General features: G+C 34.0%; 2 protein-coding genes across 3 annotated transcripts in view; both read left to right on the top strand.

Annotated features, from left to right (window-relative positions):
- The window catches only part of LOC143921168 (uncharacterized), a 420,653-nt gene that overhangs the window by 327,480 nt on the left and 71,880 nt on the right, over positions 1-21,293 (top strand). The window lies entirely within an intron of this gene.
- The window catches only part of KrT95D (phosphofurin acidic cluster sorting protein KrT95D), a 75,639-nt gene that overhangs the window by 532 nt on the left and 53,814 nt on the right, over positions 1-21,293 (top strand). The gene's annotated exons all lie outside the window — the stretch shown is intronic.

Raw genomic sequence — 21,293 nt, 5'->3', positions numbered from 1 at the left:
GTTTCGTTCGCGTTTCTGTTGACGCGCGATCAATTGTCACAGTCATCTGTCATCCGCCAGGTTGAGGCTCCCCGCCAAATTATCACTGTCGAAAATCGCGGCTTTCCAAACTCTCGCTCTCGCCTCTTTTGAATGTATCGATTTGAATTTGTGGCGCAGTTTCTCAAACACGTGCGATGATGGGATCTCCCAGTGTCAAATGTTTCTCGCCTCTTTTTTATTTTACTTGTTTTTTTTTTTTCGTTTTGATCACTTATATATGTGTGCGTAAGTTTCGGCTATATGTCAGATTTGTTAAATGCATAGTTGCGACAGATTAACTCTCACTGAAGTGTGACACATTCGATTTAAAATCTTTTTTTTTTTTATATAATATAGTCTATTATTATATTGATTGTATTCGAAAATGCATATATATTTGTACATATGTAGATATATACTCACATGTCGTGAAACGTTAATATGAAAACAACGATGAATTCATTCATAGATAACACTTATCAGCCGAATTGGAAGTATGTAAATGTATAAAATATATTTTTATTTATTAAATTAAATTTTCATCTATACGATTATCAACTTTGTTCATCGTTAATTAGATTCGATCGTGCTGCTCAAGGTCCGGTGAACTTGAAAAAGTATCAAAAGCTGTATGCTTCGGACGACGAAGAGATATTGAAAATGGAATGCGTGGGTGAGATGTATGACTAAGGTGGTTGATATAACGGTGTGAGTGAAGAGGTTGAAATGGCAATGGGCGGGTCATGTAAGTACAGAAACGGATGAAAGAAGTGCTCGAATGGTACCCGAGAGAATGAAAAAGTGTGTAAGTAAGGCCGCAGGGGAGATGCCCAAAACGGATACGAATGGAAGCGTGTTGGATAGGCCTTCATCCTAATGAAATAGATTCAATCACTTTTATTACAATAATAGCAATATATAATATTTTTAATTTTAACTGTCTATATTTTTATTAGAATTCAATTTTTTTAAATTAAATTCATTTTATCAATAATTTTATGTTTATTGAAGCTTTTATTCGTAAACTACATATGTAGCTGTTTTGAATACTTCACATTAACTACTCTGAATTTAAATAAATATTGAATATACGCATGGCCTGTTTTTTAATTTTTTCCGTTTTTTTCTATTGATTATTTGGTTGCGGGATTTTCATATTACTATGAACAATAAATTCCCCTGTAAGAATTGAGGATCAATCGTGAGCAATTTGCTATTTTATTACATACCTCTTCTTATGTATGAGATGGCTAAATAAATAAATAAAAAACCAGTTCAATGATTTTTTTGTCGTAAAATCGATAGATGATTCTTATTGTTAATAATATTAAATTTATCAACTCTCAAATTCACTACATTGTAAAGAAAATTTTCAAAAAAAAACCCATCGGATGATATTTTATCACTAGCATAATAAGCACCTGGCAACACTACTAGTAGGTATTTAATCTTATAGACATGAAAACTCTTGAAAAGTTCTTATTTCCCAAAAAATTTCAGTGAAAATTTATGATTCCATGTAACATGTTTATGTGCAATATATCGTTCGGGCCCACGTTTATTCGTATGTAAAAGCTATTTTTATACATTGCATTTTTAATCTTATAGTATGGTTTGAATGTTTCAAAAAATCAATCAATGAACATTTGTGCTACGTTGTACATACTACTACTGGTGTCTGGATCCAATAACACCCAGTTGGAATTCAATGAATGAACATTTGTACAATCGGTAAAATGTGCTTGTGTGTGTGTACAATTTGTACCCACATCACACATTCCAAGTGTACAAACAAACACACGAAAGGTATTGGCCAGCTCTTTATTAGATAAATTATACACGTTCCTTTCAATGTATTTTTATTAAGATTAATTGCATCCAATCAAAAAATAATGTAGTAAATCAGCAGTTTTTTCTACACTAAGTGCTTCTTTTTTGTTCTCAATTTATACCTGCACTGTTGCATAGTGTAAATATGACAATAGTTTCAATTGTATAAGAGATAATGTATTTTCGTTTTAATAATGCTTCAGAAAAAAAAACAACACTGAAATTTGAGATAAATTTTCTCGAAAATGGTGTACAACGTTTAACTGATAACATGCATACATACATATGTACTAGCAAGTTTTGTTGTGAATTCCTTCGAAATTCCGTTACTTTTTGTTTGTAATCTTAAGTCTTCATGTCTTATGGTATCCGTACTGATTCACAGCCGTTTTTACGTTTTGTTTATCTACACGAATTCCATTGTATTTTATAGTGCATTTGAAACGCACGCCCTCGAAATCGATGAAACATTCGGTACAAAAATATGCATTAAATTTTGTAATCGTAAATTTTCGACTCACAATCGATGGTTTATCTTGAACTTTAAGCACAAATGAGATTTATCGGATAACACGAATAATACAAATTAGTGATACCACTAATTATAATACCAACTTTTCACTCACATTACCAGAGATGCCACATGTGTGGGGCACTATTGTTAATTTCTTATAAAAAACATGTTTTTACAAGTTTTTTTGCTATCTACATAGTTTTGAACACCGATGAAACTATTGAACACCGAAGTCTATTGTTATTTTTTTGAAATATCGCTTTAACGAGAAGCCTATTTCTACTCATTACCAGAGATAAGCGCGAAAATGCGCTGAAACGGGATCCTATTGTTAATTTATATTGTTAACCTTTTTTTTGCTCTCTAGAGAGCAAAAAAAAAGGTTAACAAGAGAAACCCATTTATTTCGAGCTGGCGCATCCTACCGCCGCTCACTGCTCATTACTAGATGTAGTACCGGAAGCGTTTTCCAGGAAACAGGACATTTTGGGTCTATTTTCCAGGAAATAGAGCAAACTACAAAGCTAGAGTGCAAAAAAAAAGTTCACCATAAAAATGAACAATAAACAAAGAACGGCACGCTTCCGGTCCTACCTCTACTCATTACATTCAAATCTTTTGTATGAAGTCTTATTATACATTTACCTTCTGAAATTAGTTAAAGTCAATTCAAAGCGTAGACACGCTGAATCGTACGGCACGCCACGCTGACCATGATGGTAGACTTCAGCTGTGATGGGCGTATCCTCATGTCTTGCTAATTCGTACGATCTTATTTTTATTTCGACTGGTTTCTCCTACATTTCTTCAAATTTGAGAATCACCTTTATCGATTATGTACTGTCAAACCTATTTCAATATATGAAAAATATCTAAAAAAAAAAAACCACGTGCTGCGTACCACTGTATGTCTGTGGCCTTGTAGTTTTTGTATCTACTTTACATACATTCAAATTTCTATAACATATGAACTCTCAACTTCTCTGAAATATGTATTAGCATTTTTGGATAGGAATAGGAATACTTGCAAGAAGCGAGACGTCATGGTTGGAAAATCACGTTAATGATTGACTAATTTCAAATCGCATTTGTGTATCTGATCATCACGGACTACTACTTTTACTCAACATTGACTTATTATATGTACATATGTTAAACAGATCTGCATCAAATTTTATCTCCAACACATCCTATCGTCTCGCAACCATACAATTCTCACCCATTCCACTCAAAATTTCATCAACTTTTCTTAACTTTATCTCTCAAAATTTACATTTTTACGACCGAACAACCAAAACAAAAAAAGAAAAAACATCTCAAACTCGTCACAGGCTATCGTTACACAATCTCGTCCACTATCGTGGGATGTCGATAACCCATCGTTATTTTCGACATGCTCGAGTATGTCGCGTTTTCACTGTTTAGCAAATTTGACACACACCCGATTAGGCATCCCGTATACTCACCTGATTTCACTTTTCCCGTTTTGGAACGCTGTATTTGCACAGACAAAATCAATGCACACACATTCGTCAGAATATGTATATTACTGATGTATAATATTACAGTGCACTCGGAATACTTTCTGTTCAAATAATGATAACACGTAGTAATAAAATACGCCCCCTTTTTTTAAACATCAACACAGAAGACCGGCTATTCGAATCGAATTGTATGTGAAAGATGTCTGCTCTGTACCGAACCGGTTCTTTATCCGGTGACTCACGTGTGCTGCTGCTGCACCACCCCAATCTGATCTCAATAATAAATTAACACGTGTGTGTATGTCTGTATGTAGTCGAAAATGGCCCCCAGAGCTATTTCCTCTGTTGAGTTTTGTGACCATTTAAATTAGCCGGAAAAGTTGGTGAATGAATATGAAGTGGTTTGAAGTTGAGATGTGGTTCAGTTCCCACTATGTAGGCTCGAGTGAACCCCCTCGTAGAATGTATGGTTAATGGCCTATTTATGAAAACAAGAGGTCCTATTGTGTGAATTTTAAAGTTTTTTTTCTCTTGCCTCAGTTGTGTGTGAAGTTAATAAAATAATTATCATATACAATGAGCTACTTCTTTAGTGGGTCCATCTTTTTCCAAATTTTGTTTGATTTTTATTATGTTGTGGGTGTTGTACGATGAATATGTACATATAAGATTGATTCTGGAAGGGCGTATCATCCCATTAAAGTGCAGCCACACAAAGTGGCACGTGCTATTTTTAGATCGTTTTTTTGCACGTCTCAAAAAAAAAAACGTTTGCACACCGAATCTATACTGTCGCGATCCAGGGCGAAACTTTCCCTCTACAGTATTTTCAGTGATATTTTATCGTGAAATGATAATCGGGTTGGAAGCGTGGCACTTAATGATAAGAAGAATAAATAAATATTTAAATATGTAGAAATGAGTCTAATTTATATCACCCGGATGAACTGAATAAAATTTGAGGAATGAAAAAGATGAAAGGTGAAGAAATTTAAAAAGATTTGAAGACCTCCAAGAGTGTTTTCGGTGATATTTTACCCTTATATTGACATAGGTTAGACAGTGATCGATAACGGTGATTCCCATATTTGAAGAAATGTAGGAGAAACATGTCGAAATATGTAATAAGATCGTATGATTTAAAAGTTAAATGAAGATACGCCCATCATCGCTGGAAACTACTAGCACGTTTTTATACTATCTGTTGTTAAGGAAGACTGGATATAGGACTCTAGGAATAATAAATTACCATTGTATTGTAATTCGAAAATATTTTTTGTTCGATGCTAAATGCCTGCTGAATGCAAATTGGCCTAATCTTAATCTATACTACTGAGGGAAAAAATATTGAATTTTATTCGGTAATTTAAGCGTTTCGTTCTTTGTGATGTGCTGATTTTTTTTTTGTCTTCGGGTAATACTCGATCCCGATTACAGTATATTATATATACTTTTGTTCGAAAAATGCCGAGATGTTATGCAGCAAACGTGAGTAAGCACTTGACATGCGTTCTTAATTCGTGTGGCGAGTTCATTTGTACGTATTTTTAATTGAAAACTGATTAACCCCGGCGCATTAAGATTAGATTTATTGCGTCGATAATCTTAATGTGAAGATAAGAATAAAAATGGTTTGTTTTTACTATTCAGTTTACACGAGACTACTATTCGACTTGTTTTAATACGTACATATGTACGATAGTGTTGATTGATTGATTCAAGGCCTGTTCGCAGTTTTGTCATATATCATATCATATTCTGCCGAGTTGACCCGTGACTAAACTAAATTAATCTCTATGCTTGTTATCTACTTAATATAATATATAAGGAACAATTCCTGCATCTCGACTTATAGATTTTTCTCGTTTTTGTATGTATAGCAGTACAACTGAAAATATTGACAATTGAATAAAGTCATCAATTTGGCAATGGCTCGTGACACGAACACGCGGAAACGTTCCCAAATAATTCATTACGCAACTATTTTTAGCAATAGTAAGCAACTGCAAAAAAACTATTGTATACTATTTAAATTTTCTGAATTTACTTTTTAATACTGTTACAATACAAATAGATTCATCGAGTTGCGAATTTATAAAAATACATATGTGGGTTAATTCCATTGTATAATACTGAATGGGATAATTTAAATTACAAAAAGTAATATATAATATACATTTTAATCTACATACGCTATATTCTTCGCCTGGGAAACTGATATAATATACACTTTCAATTAATTAATTCGGAAAACACAACTCGCTTCCATATTATATTAAATTTATCTGATGTATTTCGTAATTTTACGCTTCGGGGAGTCTGCGTTCCCACGGTTGGGAGCCGCTGTCGTCCTGCCATGGTTGCATTCATGCTCGATGCTCTCCACGTATGAAAACCGAAAATTTGAAATCCTGGGCTTCCCAATGTGGCTCTTTCGCTCCGTGGAAATTTCCATTTGGAACGTTGTCGCCGCCATTTCCGGGAAATATCTCCCTGCTGGTCGATGCGATCGGTCTCGTGCTTATTTGGTATACGTATTTATATACATATGTATGTTTATACTAACTACATATGTACATGTGTGAGACTAATCTTCCGGTAATTACTGTTCCAATGCGAGTGTGAACTGTGTCTGTTTTACGGCGTTCTAAATACATAAATGGTGCATGGGGTTTGATCGAATCGTTAAAATTTTTGTGTGTTTCCAATTGAGGATTTCCGTGGGTCTCTTTATACGAAGTCGTTTAGTACTAATTTCGTATCCGCAGACGGATAAAGGTTGCAATTTAGTCTGCATAATATTGTCGGTTATTAGTCGAGCGCTGTAATTTTTGAGTACCTATAGGTAGATGCATGTAAAAATGTCACCGAAACGTATCCAGCAGAACCGGTTTCCTTTGGCTTCGGTGGAAATATTCCCGCTTGTCGTAACGTCACAGTGGCGAGTGCACCCGTACTAATGAAATTGCTGTCATGGGCATATTAATGTCTTCGGAAACGTCGTATTGTGGCAATATCGACTCGACGATACCACGCGAGCAATATTGCGGCGTATCGTTGCGCTTTGTAATGTATATGTAAGCCGATTTTGCAAAACAAGTATGAGCGTGCTGAAAACAGACGGTGCTGTATAGTATGCATAGAAGTAGTCTTCTAGAGCTGTTGGCGTGCAGTGCTGGATGATACAATAAAACCGTACTTGATTGTAATATGGGAATATGAAAAAAGTTTCGAATGTCTACGGCATATTTTAGGGCGAAAACACACCGAATAGTACGGAACGTCACGTCCCTGGCTCTAAGCTGTGACAGTGGGTGTTCCCCAAACCACATTCGGGTGTATTTGCACGTGCAGAGTGCATACGTTTCTCATACATTTCTTTAAATATGGAATTCATCGTTATCGATCACTGTCAAGCAAGGATAAAATATCACCGAAAACAAAAGGAGGTGATTTTTGGGACTGTGTACCATGTATATGGGCTAGGGGTGCTGCGTTTTTTCACATATTAGAAGTGTCTCGAAAAAACTCGTTCTACGTACCACTCGGTGTGTTTTCGCCCCTATAATCTAAAATATAAAATAATGCGTTCTTAATGCTTGTTGATCTTTTCGATTTTTGGAAAACAAGAAAATCCACTTAAAAAAAATTATCTATGCTTAATTTTATTTCTCAATCTCTAATAGTGTTTTTACTTTTTTTTTCCTATTTGTACATGCGAAATGTCCGCTCATCTGATCTCCACCAAAGATTTATGTCATATGTATATTTTTTGAACAAATTAGAATTTTTTTTGTAAAATAACTACACGAAATCTTAATCAAAACGTTAATTAATATAAAATATAAGTTTTCAAAACAGATATATTTCGGTCTTTTGCAAAGTACCTGCTTTAGAGTCTGATATATGAACACATGTATTATATATACATATGTAGTTGTCTATATATGCAAGTAGATATATATACTTCTGCAATATATTTTCCAAGAATATTCCCTTATAGTAAGTATGTATAATAAAAATGAAAAAAACAGTCTATTTTTATACTTTTTCACGCTCTAGATTTTTAGGGCAAAAACATTTTTGGAAAAACCTTGTCCCCCATATATTCGCTCCGTAAATCACACGGACTTATTATTTACGGCTTGATTTCTGCCGCAGCACACAGCCTCCTTCTTTTTATTCCCCCCCCCCCATCTTGCCTTTTTGTCCCTTTTTCCCACGCATCGACCTCCATATATATACATACATATGTATATGTGATAAAATTATTATATTCATCTACGGATCGCGCACACACGCACAAATCGCCATTTTATCATATCATTTGTGCGCGTTTGTAAATTCCACCGCATGCCGATCATACAAAACATATTGCATACGTATGTACATATATACGAAACGGGATCTCGTGTTTATTGGTATCGATCGGCAATATAGCTTTCCCTGTATAATTTTCGTGTTTAAAGTTCAAATGTAAGGGAGGTAACCTTTTAATGCGCTTTTTTGATCTTATCGTTTCGATATCGAGCCATTTTTTTCATTGCTCTCTTTACTACGTTTTTTCTTTCATTCAAGAACCGCCCCTTAGTTTTATATGTATAAGGTTTTGGTGGTTTTTTTTTCATTTACGCCTTTGTGCGTATATTTTCATTATTTTCGTTGATAATCGGTGTGTTATTTTTAGTCTAACGCGGTTAATTTTAACGGAAACCGGTCTTCGAGCTATTTTTGTGCGTCGCCATTATGCAACTCGCATAATGGTTTTTTTTTAAATGTTTAAATGTATGTATATTTATTGTTAACTCGTTTCGTTCTGCGATAATATTTATTGATGTTAATAATTTGCAAATTCGACGAGGTCTTAATTTTGGATGCGATTGAAGTGTCAAGATCAAGAGAGCCAAGAGAAGAAATCTGTGTATTTGTTTACTCGATATTCATTTGGCAACAGTAAAATATTTTAATCGTTCAGACGTCTAAAGTGCATTAATTTGTTGTATTTAAACGTAGAATTACGTACGCCCTAGCTTAGGATTACTTGTGGAGGTGAAAATACCATAGTTCCAGTAAAATAAAATAATAATTTATTGCATCATTATCACCTTTTTTTCGTATATTTCACTCCAGGGGTGAGTTTTGGTCTGGCATAGATCAGGCGTGCTAGCGTTTTTTTCATGTGCGAAACTATCAAAACGTATACGATAGCGTAGTTCAACGTCAAAGAATTGAAAAGGTTTCAATACATTTTCTTCTATATAAAATAATACTTCTTGACAATAATATTGTCCAATGCATTATGAATGTTTTTCCTCATTTTTATGTTCATAAAATTCATCATATGCAATTTTCACACGTACTTTAATGCATTATCGGAAATAATGTCGTGTCAATGTTCATCGCGTGCTTTTTTTTTAAATATATTTTTGTAATGTAAATAAACAAACATCACTTCACGTTTTGCATGTTTTAATAGTACACAACTAAATATTAATCATTAATATTTTCAGTAAAATGACTAGGTGTATTACCTGTACTGTACATAAATTTTCCTGATTGCACAACGATTGCGTTGTCAATGCGTTGTTTGTTGTTCTGCAACATCTTTAGTTCGGGATATCCGTGCCTAGCACTGGTTTTTTTTTTATAATCCGTTCCTTATACCCATGTACAATGTACATGGATATACCAAATGCGAAATCATCATATTACGTTTTTGTCTTGATAATCAAATGGAAAAACTCTATACACATACATACATTCTATTAAAGACCATAGTCGTTAACCTAAAAAGGTTGCACTTCGCTTCATTGTAAAAGCTCGCTGGCCGTGAACGATTTCGACAGCCACCATATTCGTTCGTATTGTGTCTTCCATTTTCTATTATGTATATTAAATTTGAAAAAAAAAAATGGGAAAATAAAATATTTTGTTGCGAACACGACGAATGCGAATGTTCGATTCAGCGATTCGAAACTATTCTATTTGGTTGCCATCTGCTATTTTCGTGTTTGCCCTCTGTGATCTTATTAGTATGTTCGTTGGACGTGTCTGCTTCCAGCGGTCGTTCAGTGGATTTCATTGAAGAATGAGACAGTTTTTTTATCAGCGAATAATTTTTCATTTCGTTTTCATTTCTCAAGAAACGTATAGTAAAATTGCTCCTTTGTGTTATATCTGATTGTATATTTACACGCTCCAATTTGTTTTATTTTTGTTTTTAAATGCTTTTTATTGTTACGAAATTATGTTAACAATACATCTTATATCTATTTTAATAGCTACTGATCATTTTCTATTTTACAATTTTAATTTAATTTTGTTAGTAATCATAGTATTATATTATTCTAATGTTAATGTACAGCATAATAGGAAAAAGAGCTCAAAAAGCTATTTACCAATTTGCTTAAGTCATTTCAAAGTGTATAGGCGCAGACAGACTGAATCGTACGGCAAACCATGTCTACATATGTATACTTCAGCTGTGATGAACGTATCCTCGTGTCATTGCTAATTCATTTCTCTTATATTTCTACAAATATAGGAAAAACTGTTATCGATCACTGATAACATTTCACCGAAAATACTCCAGGGGTGATTTTTGGTCTGGATGACCATAGCATAGATCAGGCGTGCTAGGGTTTTTTTACATGTGCAAAACAATGTGTAAAAAAAAAACTTGCTGCGTACCACTATGTGCATCTGTGCCCTATTTTTATTATTATTATAAATGTATTATTATTATATATGTATTTTTACTTGTATTTCATGTACTTTTTTCCTTCTTAATATTTTTAGCACACTTGTCGTTTGGAGCAATCTGTTAGACGAGTATGCTTGATTAATTGATGTATAATATAATAAAATAAAATACTATAAATTATTCAGATTTCGTTTTAAATTTAAAAATTTACGTACATACATACATATGTTGAATTTAATAATTTTTCATCAAAAACACGATTCAACAGCTTTCTACTATTTCTTGCGGTCATACTCTGTGAAATGCAGTAATGGTCAATACTTTTATAAACAAAAGTTAGTTTAGAAACTTGCATAAAAATACTTATATATGTACATACATATGTACATATGTATCATATGAATTTCGTTCTTTAATTATTTATGAGCAATGTGATGACGAGTGATTAATTAAATGATTCAATATTGCGTTTCCGTTTATTGTTCGAGGTTATAATTTCACGAGTGCAATTTTTTCATTTATTGTCATTGTTATTTAAAATTAGTTCGACATATCATTATGTGAGCCACACGTTGCCCTCATTAAAAATGCCGGGGGAGAAAAATCAACGATCTTCCCAGACGCAAATAATGATGTGTAATAATTGCTCGATCAATCACAGATTCGCACGCAGAACCGACACTCTGATTATAAATTAATTTTCGTACGTACATAAATCTATGTATGTATGTACAGATACATCAATCGGAAATTCTAGCTTACGAGAGTAGGGTCGACAATTAATTACGTATGCATTTGCAATGCTATTCTAATCTGTTTTCCATGAGAATGCAAGTCGGGAGGAATTTTCAGCTTGATTTTTTATTTTCGATATACTCATTGGGCTCTTCAGTTTCAAAACTATTTGAATGTCGTCCAAAAATCTCACATTTTACATTCGTTTCATTACTGGAAGCCAAGTGCGATCAGAAAAGGCGTAGGTTTTTTTTTAACAAATACATGTAAATTTTCTCGTGAATATGTATTATACAAACCTACCAGGAGATCGAAGTCTCATGAACAAAGTGACGATTTTAATCTTAGGTTTATAAAATGGATCTCCGAGTTATTATCTTAGGTCGACTGTATGCGTTTAGATTAGGTTCAAAGTGAGCGACGTGAGAGTTAGGACGAAAACACACAGCACGGAACGTGGCATGTGGAACGTCGACAAGTTCTCATACATTTCTTCAAATATGGGATACACCGCTATCGATCACTGTCAAGCAAGGATACGATTTTACCGAAAACGCTCCAGCGGGTCATTTTGGGACGGTGCGTGCTAGGCGTTCCATGAATATGTGCTAGGCAAGACCCATTTTTTCGCACGTTTAAAACTATCTAAAAAAAGCCATGTGTCACGTTCATCGCTGTGTGTTCGCCCTAAGAAAAATAAGTTTCCGATACTTCTCTTGGGATTATTGAGGTACACTTGGTTGTACGTTACTTACACCTACATATACACGATAAATCTCCCGCCAACGAATATTGTGACTATTTAAGTTGGTTTCTATAAGTATTACATCAGTATATGAGCCGTTATATTTGAAAGTGGCATAAGTCCACTTTTCTTCATTTCATTAAAAGTATTGGTGGACTGTAATACGTTTATTCTGCTTTTCCGAGATTCTAGACATATCGAATTAAAAGAAGTGATAACAATTTGTGAATTAAGTCAAATGGAAATAGTGTTTTTTGGAACTGAAAGTTGGACTTTCGCCATTTTCAAATATAACGGCTCATATGTATGTATGTACGATCACTGCGTGTAGACCGGACTTTAGTCGAAAGCATTTTGTACGCAATTAGTTCGTTATCAAGTAACGCTTTGAATCCAAGTAAATTGTCAGAAATGCCTCATTATGCTCTCGAAAAAATTGAATCTCCTGTAGTATTTTCAGTTAAAACTTTTAATTGATTTTATATAATCTTCCCGATTATTCGGGTCATAAACTCAGGCGCTAAAGCGACACTGGTTCACAATTAGTTTAATTAATCGTCAGTTTTGAAACCCCGGGAACTCTGGCAGACCCGCCCTCCCCGAATGCTTTCGACCCTGGACCAGCCTTTGTCTAGTTTTGCCCAGCAGCCCGGAACCGGTGGCATATGAACCGCCACCCACCCCCAAAAACTCCCCGACCGAAAATGGGTCGTCGGAAAAATCCCCCATTGAACACGAAAAAAAAACATAATTTCATTTCGACTTGTCGACCCAATTTTCGCTATTGCTCTCAAGGTTTTCGACGATTAATCGAAATCGACTTCCGTATTTGGCATCGGCTCGTTTTTGGCTCGCCCCGTAACCTAGAACTTAACCGTGATATTTCGAATCCAAATACTTGCAAGAAAATTCCCAGACGCCTCCAACATATATACGCCATGTATTAATACGAGTTGTGAGGGATGTGAGATGGGTGCTTGCTCGGGTAAGACAAAGACGTGGTGTAGTCTTTGAGCTCAATCAACACAGTGTGCCTCTGATTAACGATTGCCCGGGATGTGTTCATTGATAAACGATAATTGAGTTTGATAGGCGTGTGTTTATTTAGGTCGCAAAATTACAGAGGACGAAAGTAAGTAAGGCCCAAATCACATAAGTTTCTCGTTGTCCTATGCATATTGAGATTTATCGATGTGAATTTCAGCAGTGGTATAATATGGAGATTCAATGTACATACATACATATGTATGTATGTATATTCCGTAGAAACTTGGAACATTGGAACGCTTCGTAAGCTGTCCAGAATGTTGACAGTTTGAATAATTTATGTCTTTGTTGCAAAAGTGCTGTTTTCTTTTGTGAAGATTGAATCACTATCTGCGTTCGACTCATTGAGGATGCGTCACGTAAGATTCTCGGAAATGTCTTCTGCAAAGTCGGCAAAAGAAAAAGATTCGCAGTGGAAGGAAGCGTAAGTAGAATATGCGTCACACAGTGCCATTTTTGGGATTGAATAATGGATCTGTTGATGTATAAAAGTTTTCATGGGCTTCATATATGTATATTTATACCAAAATAAATGTTAGAACTTTGTTTTAAACGAAAAAAGAACAAGTTTTTATCAGAGCATCTTTAGTGAATATTTTTTTGTAATGTTATATCGATGTACTTTGACGTAGTTCTGCGAAACCAACCAACATGGATTATATTACCGATTTACCGGCAAATCGCCAAAATTTCAGCATCGGTAATTACTGGAAATGATTTTATCGCGAATTGAATAAATAAATTGTACACACAGGCATATTATTGCATTAAAAATCGATGCAATTGACGTATTTTGGATGAGGTAGTCTGAAATTTGTTTATTTTCAGTATTAAATGTCTTAAAAGACAATTTTTGAGTGGGATGAATAGGAGGTATGCATGACAGTATACCCAACATACATTTATCTTTATTGTCTTGCGGTTTTTTACACTGGTAACATATGTAGTAATAGTAACGGATTGTTGCAATTATTTTATTTTCTTTTATTTCAATACACATATACCACTTCACAGGTTATGTGTATTGAAATAAAAGTAATGAAGAAAAAACCCCAATATGCAACTGTGGCCAAATAATACATATATAATACACATGTTAGCCAGGATTAATACACATGTAATAATACATGCATATAACATATATGATTTACTAGTGTTGTACCCGATGAAATGGGTGTTGGCATATTAAGTTATTAAATAAAAAAAAATTAAAAGAAATGTGTCGTTGGTCATGTGTTCGATAACCACGCGGTCGATTTATTTTCAAATGCCCTTTAAATATATTTAATTGTTATATAAACAATATACAACACCGATAGAAAAATGAATTAATTAAATAAATTTTCAATAAATGGCGGTAAATTCTCTCCCAAGCGGAAACATTAGTAGCGATCAGTATATATGTATATAGAAGTTTTTTTTCTTTTGTTATTGTATTTGTATATACGTTTTGGCAGTGGTTTAGCTGTGACGTACATATGTCGAATCGAAACGACTATTATAGTACGGCGAGCGTTATCTCAGACATACGGAATTGTTTTACATACGGAATAGTTTTAAATTAAATGAAGTTTTACAATTTGTGATTCAGTATTATTTCGAATTAAATGTTATTTCTTTCATGCATGTCACCTATGTTTGTGCTATATGGCTATAAATAAAGTTTTATCATTTTCTTATTATCGTATTGTACGTTTGTATGTATAATTAAATAAATCGCGTGTATGAAGTTGACATAAGTCACAATGATAATAATGAATACTTGTTCTTTTAAACTTTTCATGCTATTTATATTATACACGTATACACATATCTACATACGTATTTTTTTAAACTGTACGTGACAGCAAACGTGTCGGAAATAAGTTTTAAGTGGACAAATTAGTCGCTCTAGGTTTTTATTTGTTTTTGGGGGAAATTGTAGGTTTTGATTCCCTTTGGTGCGTAGTTGGACGTTTTCCGGTAAAAATAGACCTTATTGATTTAACAAGTCAATTATATCGGTTGTGGTGTGCCGTGTCCTCGTCGAAACTTTGCTAATTTTCACTTATTCTCTTCTGTCGATCTTAATTGTGGTTCATTTGCGTCACAGCCGAAGCAAATGTGTATTATTAAGTACTGTCATTTGTATCGTGTTCGTCGTTCGATAAAATTGATTCCAATTTATAAAATGGCATTTGAATTTTTAAAATCGTAAAAGGTTTCAATAAATTTGCATGCGTGACAATAATTGTATGTAGTTGCAGGGTTTGACATTTTACGAGCTATTTTTGAAAATAATGAAAATATTATTAGCTCGTAAGCTTTTGATATTTCTAGGTTTGTTCAAGTAAAAACTGCTTTATGAAATATCATCATGCGGTCCGCAAGCAGCATTTTGGCTATGCCTATTATTTAATTTAGTATATAATTGATCTCAAATGAACGGAATGGAATTTTTATTACACAAAGCAATGAGAGTTAATTTGGCGAAATTAACTTGTATCGTTCCAACGTGACCTTTTTAGACAAGCAGTTGAATTATAATGGCTCACGCCATTCCGTACTCGTAGCTTTACATTTAGACAGTTAGCTTGCTTGGGTCGGTTTAAATGTCAAGCGACGGAAATCTTCAAAAATAACAAAAACCAACGCAACATTGACCCAGTCTTGAGTCGTTTTTTCGAAAAGAATTATTATCATGTTGACGTTTTTAAAAAATGACAGCTGCTCTGTTGGTCCGCTTCTCGACTTCGTCCGTATTGCGCTGTACGCATTTTTTTCTCTTTATCAACATTATGTGTTTTGTGTCTATTTTTTTGTTACTAGATTGTGACGGTTCATCTGTGCCACGTTTTTGTTCCGTCAAAATTAACGGAATCGATCTGCTCCGTTCGCAATAAACTGATATATGTGGAACGGCGCCGTTGATGTATCCCAGAACTGTGCTCAATGTTTTCGTTTCGACATTGCGCTAATTTGATCAGATTAAAATGATGTATTCAAGAGATCCTCTGGAGTGTGTTTACGTTTTCAATGATAAACGACATTTTGTTCTCTTACACATATTTTATATATCACGTACAATAATGTATTCGGTTCGTTTCGAATCGACGCGTTTTCAATTATCTTTCCAAATTGGACTACGTTGAATAGTCATGGAGGTTTTCTCACAGTCTAATCTATTTTCTCGATGAAATCGATGTTTCAAATTGTTTTTAAGCGTGCTGTTTTATTCGAAACACGTATTTTAACGATTTACGTTGTTGCAGTATATTCACGACTGTATTATAATATCTATTCCCCTTCCGTTTGGAATCAATTTAACAATGGATTCATTATTCATGAAAATTGTTGCTTGTTAGGCGACCGTAATTTCATTACAATGCCTTCAAAATTTAAATATTTCACATATGTATGTATGTATGTATGTATTGTAATGGTGATGAGTGATCACTGATCACTGAGCATGGTGTATAATATTCATATGTACACTAGAACTGGTTATTTTGCCTAAATTTGGGAGGCTGTGAACAATCTTTACATTCGTCTGTTATATAAGATATACAGTGCCGGTCACTGAAAACGGAACCCCTCAAATTTTACGATTTTCAGGTAATTAAACCTATAATCGTTAAATATTGGGATTTTTTACTACTTAGTTATTTAAATACACGCCCTTTCTTCGATTCGAGCTCATTTTCGTTTGTGATTTTGGAGTGGAAACAATATAATAAATATAAAATTTAAATTCTACGCTACTGTAAAAGGCGCAAGCACGCTGAATAGTAGGGCACGTGCTTGTGGTTTCCAGCTGCGAAGAGCTTCATTGTTGTTCGTCATGTCATTGTTAATTCGTACGATTTATTATTTCGACAAGTTTCTCCTACATCGTTGTCGATCATTGTCAAACCTGTGTCAATACATACAAGGATAAAAAATCACCGAAAATAATACAAGGGGTGCGTTTTGACTTGGATCGTTACAGTATAGATTATGCGTACTAACGGTTTTTACGTGTGCAAAACTATCTATAAAAAACACGTGTCTTGTCTTGAAACGGATTGTGCAATATCTATGATACGTGTGGTGAATCATCTGACGGATAGATTCATGGCGTACACTAACCCAACTCTCAAATATTTTGTATCGAATATTACAATTCGACTTAAATCATCATTCAATCTTCTGTTCACAAATCGCTGTTTAGATTGAACAAATTTCTTTCATATGCGTATGTTCATATCATATTTATTCTAACAGATATGAAATATATGTATATATGAATATACATATACGTACATATTGAGCCACAGAGTAATTCACTAGTAGAGCCAATGTATACCAGTAGAAACGTCGTGAGTTCAAGTCCCAGCCAGAATCGAGTAATTATTCGATTCATATATTATACTGCTGTCGAGATCTGGATGGTTACTAAAGCCCAGATCGACCGTCTCCTGCTAAAAGTTGCCGATTTTGTAGATTAATTGTAGTGACAGATGCAATAAATCGGCAGTTCATCCCCCCTCCCTTCAGCTTCTCTCAAATTCGAGTTTATAGCATTACGAAATCGTTGATTATTATAAATATGCTACCTACATACTTTGTAAAAAATTCGCTGCATATCGAATTTTTTGATTGTGGATTATAACACCACTTTTATTGTATTGTTATGTTTAGAATTGTTATTACTTATGTGCACAAATCTGACCATAGATGTCGCCTTGGGCCAACCTAGCACAGCACCTGTGGTAGAAATCTAATATATAATTCTGAAAGAGACTTTGTATGTAAGGTTTAAAGGCTTGGGCGGGAGCATCGAAAAAAAAGTTTCTAAAACGACGATATCGATATCGTTGAATTTTTTTTTTTTCGATTCAAATAAATTTAATAAAAAAGCAAATGAATGTTTACTGTAAGATTGTTTTGCCATGTTTACACTGTTTATATTACAAATACCAAGCCAGGTAATACTACTAGTTTATGTATAAAATAAAAATATGATACATATTATATATTCAGTTTGGTATTGTTTTTTTTTTGCCTCATAGAACGAACTCACTTGAGTGATGTTTCGATGTTAGAAGCTTGACGAATCTTTTTTGTGTAATATTAAAATTTCCAAGTTTAAATTTTATTCAGAATGTTATTCATGTGTGTGGTTTGAACTCTCTTTGAAGAATTATATAATATTTTTGAAGTATATTTTTTTCTTCCGTGTCATAGAACACACTTCAAAGCCAATAATTTGCTTCTGAAATAAAAACAAAATTCCGTTAATTACATTTTGATGTTTTCTTTACCACCCAAATTGATTGTAAAAAAACTTCTTCATTAGGTTTTGAAATTCAATATTATATGTACATTCAAGTTTTTCTATTTTAAAAAATATTTACCCTTCGACTTATCGCGTTTATTTTCTTAATCTTAAAGCAAATATGTATTATTTTTCCTTTCTATTGAAAGTCAACCAACGATATACATATGTATGTACATTCATAATCAAAGCTACATGCATATAAACTGTGCCAATATTTCATTAATAGCATTTCAACTCTCTATACCTAACATATATTAGACCGATTTTGGTCGCATTTGCTGATGGGCAAACGTTTTCCTACGACCCAGTTATATCCTACAAACATGCAAACATACCACAGTTAAGTATACAAATCCGTAGTATATATGTATGTATAATATTGTACATACGTACGTGCTTAACAGTGGCTGCATCCCATCACGTATACAAATTACACGCGACACTCTCTCACCGACGACTATTTTCTTTTACATTCCTGTAATTCTCGACACCTACGTACGTCGCCGGAAAACTTTTATGCCTACCTGCCTGCCCTTTTTCCTTCTCTCTTCACTATCCCGAAATTAATTAAGTCGGAAGAGCGAACGAGTTTCGCGCGACAGATTTATTGAAGCCACTTTCGCTGTTTTTCCGCGACTTTCACGCGGTTCTATTTATAAAGACGGACACACACACACACACACACACACTCGACCCTATTGTGTCAAACGAGACTTTTCCTTTCGGAGAGTCCCTGAATTTGTGACAGTTGGCCGATTTCTGACTACGTTGGTACACCTTCACCTCTTTTGACTCTAATTACCTCTCGCGAGATCATATCGGTACTTCCTAGATTTGCAACCTTGGCAGATGTCGAATCGCATTACGTGATGTTTCCAATTAACAATTGTACTCTTTTTGTACTGCTATTTTTTATACTCAAATCGTAAATTTCATTATAATACATAGAATTTTCCATGGAAACCAACGCACATGAAATATTTGACGTACATAATTGAATGCATATAGAGTCATTACCCCTTTGATTATATTCAATATGAATCAAGTGTTGACCTTTTACAGCACGTGGCCATTTCCTCACATTCTGCACGACTTCAATTGAAGCTCGCCAGTGTAGAATTGACGTTTGGAAATCCCAATTTCATTAGTCTTTGACCTCACGACAATTCAATTTGCATTCATTGTATCGCTTTGTCATGGAAGTTAGACGGTCTAAAGATCGAATGCTGGCATTGTTTTTAGATCTCGAGAGATTTTTATTTGTTCATTCATTGAGTGATACAAACCTGCTTTAATTCACGTACATACTAATAATACAAATAATGCGTGTACTTTCCGATGAAACGCTTTACTATACAGTCATCAGAATTGTTCAATGCAGATATCTTTAAGTCTATTATATGACATTATATATTATAAAACATTCAATGCGACATCGCTAAATTCGAACATGACCTACGACACATTTCCCAGTCATATGTATTGCATCATCATGTTTTAATCTTACATTAACGTGGAATTGAGGTGTGGATGAAATTTGGGTTATCTTTTATAAACAATAGATGACCTTATTTTAGTTAGATAGGAATCGCACACCCACCATACAATTTTCCATAATTAACTCTGACGAATCAATTCAAACGTTGTGTTCAAACCTGCAGCGAGTTGATCCAAGATCAATCATCGGTCTGAAGTTCCAGTTAAATCTCCCATCAGTCAATCCACGTGTTTTTATTTTGAACCGTTATTTGTACGAACGCGCAACATGGTCTAACTATTTACCGACGGAACACACAAACACGCCAGTATGCATATACGTATTTCCACAGATTTTCTGTGGATGTGGAAAAAGAGTAGTGATTCGTAGTGTTTGCGGTGCACAGTAATCACTGTTGACTCAACCTCTTCACGGTCGCGAATTACACTTGACCCCGTCGCGTCGACGCCGATCCCGTTTCCTATCTTTTATATACACATTGAAAAAAAACTAAGTTCGACGTGTTTTTTTTAATCGTTGGAATTTTTCTCGGGAAAAGTAGTTTAAATATTTTCCTATAATTAGATGTCTTTTATAATGTTTTCGAACGATCTGTGTTGACAGTGTAGTCAAAAGTTCTGAAAACGTCTTTACGATGTTTGACATGTTGTTAACACACTTCCGTCAGACGTGCTGAAAAAACTACTGACTCTGTATTATTTTATAGCCGAATGCGTAATCAAAATTTTTCATTCAACGCTTAAGTCACCTGAGTCATTGTGTCTAAAATTAGTACGTGCTTTTTTTTTTACCGAATTCGCGTAAAAATGTTACTACTGCTTTAAATGAGTCAATCGATGGCTATTTTTATAAAATAGCACTCGAGCAATTTATTCAATCCCTTATTTGAAACGCTTAATTGCGTCACTACTTTTTTATACGTTTCCATTTATACACTTATTTGAGTGTATACTTTTTTTATAGATTATATTTTATTTTCTCTAGACTTAGGCTGAGGCTCAGGAAATTATTGTTCATTTCTTAGAAAGACAAATATTTTTTACAAGCTGTTTTACTGTCTTGAACACTCATGGAACTGTATCAATGAGATGAATATACATAAAAAATCATTAAATTTAATAAATCGGATGTGAAATTTTTGACCACAACACGAACTTATCAAGCTGAAAATTTATATTTGTATTATTTATATACTAACTTGGTGTTGATAAGGTTTTGGCTAGAATTCGTGAACCGGAAATAGTCATGTTTTAAAACAATATTTCATTTTTTTATTTTGCCCTTTAAAATAATTTAAATCTTCTTGATATTTTATTTTTATAATATTTATATTTATAGTGGTGTTGATTAACAAAAAACAAAATCGGACGACCGGAAGTAGAACGCATGCCTTGTGTAAATTTCCCTACATTTGCTT

Source organism: Arctopsyche grandis, chromosome 13 (genome assembly GCF_051622035.1).
Source record: "Arctopsyche grandis isolate Sample6627 chromosome 13, ASM5162203v2, whole genome shotgun sequence".
Lineage (NCBI taxonomy): Eukaryota > Metazoa > Arthropoda > Insecta > Trichoptera > Hydropsychidae > Arctopsyche > Arctopsyche grandis.
Note: the sequence above shows the minus strand (reverse complement) of the source record. Positions and strands in the feature narration are given on the sequence as shown.